At 42.1% G+C, this 5,029-nt stretch overlaps 1 protein-coding gene across 1 annotated transcript in view; it reads left to right on the top strand.

The window, feature by feature from the left end:
* tmem104 (transmembrane protein 104) overlaps positions 1–5,029 on the top strand; it is a 47,552-nt gene that overhangs the window by 22,896 nt on the left and 19,627 nt on the right. The window lies entirely within an intron of this gene.

Raw genomic sequence — 5,029 nt, 5'->3', positions numbered from 1 at the left:
TGTGTGTGTGTGTGTGTGTGTGTGTGGGGGGGGAGATTATCAGGGTCCAGGCTGGAGCACCGCATGGAACCACCAGGACCCTTATGATCCCCAGCGTGACCTCGTGGACTTTTGACCATTAACCTTCTTCTCACCACACTGAGCAGTGATTTCACGAATGGCTCATATGGCTCTCTGGGAGATATAAAATAGAGCAACAGTGACGCGAGGACATCTGTGCCGACCCCCCCCCCCCCCCCCCTGGTAAAAGATGCCGATTAATTACTTGAGTAGGGTGGAGGGTCAGGGGGTTGACTTATGTAGCTCAACTGTGATGGATAGAAAAGCCCAAACGCAAAAAAACGTGGCTCAGGAGAAATGATCACATATGCGGAGATTAACGGGACCGGTGGATTGAGTGACGCAACGCAAATGCCAATTAAATGCTTTCCCCGTACTCTCTGGACTCTCTCATCCGCACAAATCCAAAACACCGGGTCCTCGTAGACTGTGAACGTGATTGACAGCTACGGCTCAGGGTTTGCCAGGTGGTGGTGGGTTTTCCACCATTATTGAGATCATTCACCATATCTAAACCCCGTTAATCTCTTATTCACAAATTATAACTTTGCAGCAAAAGTTGCAGAAAAGTGACGATGTTTTGTTACTTTTTCCTCTTTGTAGACAGAGAAGCTGACAGGAAGTTAGAGGAAAGAGATGTTGAGGATGTTTTTGTACCCGGCTGGACCAGAACTAGAGTTCTTGTGGTTGGCGTCCGAAACCTTTTAGTCCCGTTTTGCAACCTTTTTGTAAATAATCTATCTGAAAACGATGCTCTCTTTCTGAAACACCATGTTTCCACATTCACACCTGGAAGCTGCTGAGTTCAAACATCCAACATGCAACTTAAGCTAAAAGGAGAAAGAAAAAACTAATTAGTTGTTCCGTCTTATTTTCTATTTTGTACTTTTGTTCCTCAATAAAGCAAAAGTATCTTTTATCTGATTACCTGATTAATTGATGGAATAATAGAATAGTTGCTGGACATCTTGTAGAAGTCTTTTTGTCTCGGTGATAACGGGGCTCACAGTTTAATTAAATGTCTCACATGTTTTGTCTCCATGTGAAAGTCCAATTATACCATCAATTGTTTATTTGTACTTTTTATTGGTTTCAATAAATTGGGGTTAAAAATCACCCTAGAACATCAAATTGGACCGATTTGAGAAGTTGTTCATTGTTATGGTTTCTGCAAAGTACTGCAGGTTAAACAAGAATCTTTGTTTCTTTGTTTGCTGATGCACCTTCAGTCTGTAACGGGACAGATCTCCGATCTTCTATCCATCGTTGGTCACCTTTGCGGTTCCTCATCTGCTGAAAGTCTTCTCTCATTCGGAGAAAGAGAAACGGACGATTCTTAAGAATGTCTTTTGTTGTCAGATGGTAAACGCTGATAGTTGATGAGTGTGCTGCTCTGGAGGAGCAAAAAAAACAAAACCATCAGCTTCCCGAAGAGGAGGGAACGGAGAGGAAGGTGTCCGGCCACAATTGATTCATGCCACTTTTCTCCTGACAGAATCTGTTTTTGTTTATTGAGACATTTATTAAACCGGATGTGAAATGTAAGCAGTTTCTGTCGCGAGGAAGCAAAAAAAAAGTAGGAAAAAAATTAAATCTGTGCGTCGGCCTTGAGAGCGAGATGAAATTGCTACAACAGCGTGATCAAAGTATTAAATGAATAAATGCATTGGAACCAAGTGTCATTCAATCCGTCCACGTTGTGAGATTCTAGTTATATTCATATCTGGTTCAGCTGTTTTATTTCTGCTGCCCGCTCTGCACCACAGATACGGGTCCTAAAGCCTCTACTGTGTTGTATTAATGTCAATATATCTGTTTGAAATCGACCAAAGTCAGCTACATATTTAGTGAAAGGATCTCTTTTCTGGAGGTTTGCATGTATCTGTATGCAGCTTCATTTTTATATATTTGGCTCATGAATGTCAAATCATTAAGTGCAAAACTAATTTCATTTTTATTGCAGCAGCACATATAACCAATCATTTAAAGCTCTCAGAAAATACCTGACACTAAACATTTATTCTTATTGGCTGACTCGGGCTTACATTACCTGCATGGGGTTGGGGTCGGTTTGGACCGTAGACTGTATATAAGAAGTGGACGTAGTCGTTGGGACGTAACTCTTTGTTTTGTGGCATTTTCTCCGTCGCCATCTTGGATTACGGCCGTCGCCATGTTGTTTTTTTGCAGCCAATGAACAGGAAGTGACCATATCTGGACTGAGGAGTGACGTAGAGACTCTGAATACATCTCTGCTAGACCCCCCCCTGACCGATGTGGGAGTACATGCTTCCTCTGTTTGGTTTATGCCCCTTATTTGCCAAGTTAATGGACTATCTTGATAGTTTTTAGTCCATTAACTTCAAGTCTTTTACACATAGCATTAGTGCCAGTACACCACGGTTTTAGAAATCAGCATAAAAGGGAAGGTTAGCTTTGAAAAATGGTGGTCAGTACGTGTGTTTGCCAGATAGTCATTCAGACAAAACACCCAATTGTTGGAACGTAAAAGAGAAATCATGATGAGGATTTTAAGAGTCACTCTATGATAAAATGTCGTCTCTTAGTTTTGTGTAAAACCTCTTATCTGCTCCTGTTCACCTCAACATATCTCACTTAACACAACTTGACTTGTGGCAGCATGCAGACCGATCCATCGAGGCGGCTGTGGGGAGACGCATCTCTTCCCTGTGATAGATTTCTCTCCCCTGTTGCTCTTTGATTGTGAGAGACGTTTCCTGGTAGGTGATAGTAAAGAAGAACAGCTAGACATGCTCTGAAATGTTTGGACCCTTATCCACCAGAATACGTACAACACATGCCACATGTGTCAGATCTGATCGTAGCTTTCTCTCTAAAGAAGGTGTTGCGGTTTATTTCTTTAGATTCTTGTGTTGCTCTTGATGCAGTTGAGCAGTCCAGTGTCCTCAGGCCATTGTTGGGTATTGGGGGCGGGCGGGCGGGGGGGGGGTTTAAGCTGTTAGAGGTGCAGACTTGATTCATGAGTGGTTCAGAATCTGTTCATCAGCCGTGAACCCTCAGGGATGTTTCTATCTCTGCCACACCAGGCTGGATGTTGACCCGACATTAACATCCGTCCATTTGCGCCGATGTGAGGATGTTAAGAGCTTCAGAAATAGACTCTTAGAGCTTGTTGACCAGTCAAGTTTCTCCTTATCCGAATGTTGCAGAAGTTCTCTCTGCAAGACGACAAGCATACAACTTTTAAAATGCTCGTTTTCTCAATAGATCTTGGATCGATTGTTGACGTTGTAGCTGCTCCATCAACATTCAAAATAACGTCATACAGGCGTAAATACGTCAGCGTCGTTATCGTATCGTGTTGCGTTTCTACGGGCGGTCAAGCCGGCCGTCACTCGTATCTCTTCATCACACCAGCCGATGCTACGGCTGTAGTGCCCCCATATACTAACATTTATGGTAAATGCATTCAAGCATCCCAGATGGAGCTGACGGTGTCGGTATAAAAAGAACCGAGCTGACTGGCAAAGCTGGAATAAGTGACTATGTCCGGTTTTTAAAATAAGGTGTCTATACAAAATGCATATATGGAAATAAGATTAATTGGATTATATTCACCAGAAGCATAAAGAATGTCAGCCGTGTCCCTTATGACGTAAAGAGAAAATACCACTAAATTGTGATCTTTGACTTTTGGGTTGCTGGAGAACATTTTAATAAGTAATTCTTGACAATGATATATTTGATGATTACGTACATGCTGAAGTCAAACATTTTGTACTGTATCAATTTAGAAATGTTTGAGAGTAAAAGTCCCTAAAACTGATCGCTTAAAGATGGTAAGAAAAGTCAAATCGTGAGTGAAGCTTATTGTCCCAGCGCTAACTTTTAAGGCAAAGTTGTCCTTTACAAATAATGACTGAATTAAAATAAGGGTTTTGTAAATACACACTTCTATTGTCCTCAAACTACGGTTTTGTGTGCTACTAAAATTCAGCTTGTATATTGTTTCATGTCAAGAAAGACGCCAAACGCTAATTATAACATTCGCTCCAAAGGAAATATTTAGTGAAACGTGGTCGTTGGAGGTAGAAGTCACATGTATTCCTCAATAAACTATAGACTTTACTAAATCTTAATTTGGTCCCAGGTTGATGTCGTTGCTGTAGTTTACGTTGCTGTGCAGAACCATCGGGGTCTGAAACACTTCATTTCACTTCCTACCTTCAGACCCGTCTCTCTTCATCATGCTTCCTTCATCACCGAAGGCGTTTGCAGATTTATGCTTCTGGCTCGGCTCGAGCTTTGGCTGCACTTTTGCCGAGAAGACAGCTGGTAATACTTTAATACATAGACACACAGGTATCATCAGTATTCAGCAGAATTAAAGGCTACCATCACCCCCCACAGGTCCTCCAGATGTTCACCTGTACATCTGGAAGTAAGAACAGACTCTCGCTGTGTCTGATAGCGCTCCCTTTGTTCCCTCGTTTATTAGTTCAAACAGAATACAACAGTCTGTGTGGAGCTGTTGGATACTTCAGAGACTTTTATTGTTTTATGTCTTTTAAGATATGAGGATTATTTCATACTAGCAATCCCTGTGACCCCTGTATGTTTACTAAGATTTAAAGTACTATATATAAAAAAATGAATATATGGTTTAGGGCGGGGCTACACAGTGATTGACAGGTCTCTACGTCACTCCTCCTCAGTCCATATATGGTCACTTCCTGTTCACTGGTTGCAAAAAAGCCAAGATGGCGACGGCAAAATTGTTGAACTCAAGGATTCAAAACATCAGTCCACAAACCAACGAGTGGCGTCACGATGACGACGTCCACTTCTTACACAGTCTGTGTCCTCTGATGGTGCTAATGAAAAAAAGCAGCTTTATTCTGTAAGTGTTTGTCTGCATGGACCCATGTTTGAAACCCTCAGAGGAGGAGGAGGAGGAGGAGGAGGAGGAGGAGGAGGAGGAGGAGGA

This window comes from Anarrhichthys ocellatus, unplaced genomic scaffold (assembly GCF_004355925.1).
Source record: "Anarrhichthys ocellatus isolate YVR2014 unplaced genomic scaffold, GSC_Weel_1.0 scaffold26, whole genome shotgun sequence".
Lineage (NCBI taxonomy): Eukaryota > Metazoa > Chordata > Actinopteri > Perciformes > Anarhichadidae > Anarrhichthys > Anarrhichthys ocellatus.
This window is presented reverse-complemented; position numbering and strand designations above follow the sequence as displayed.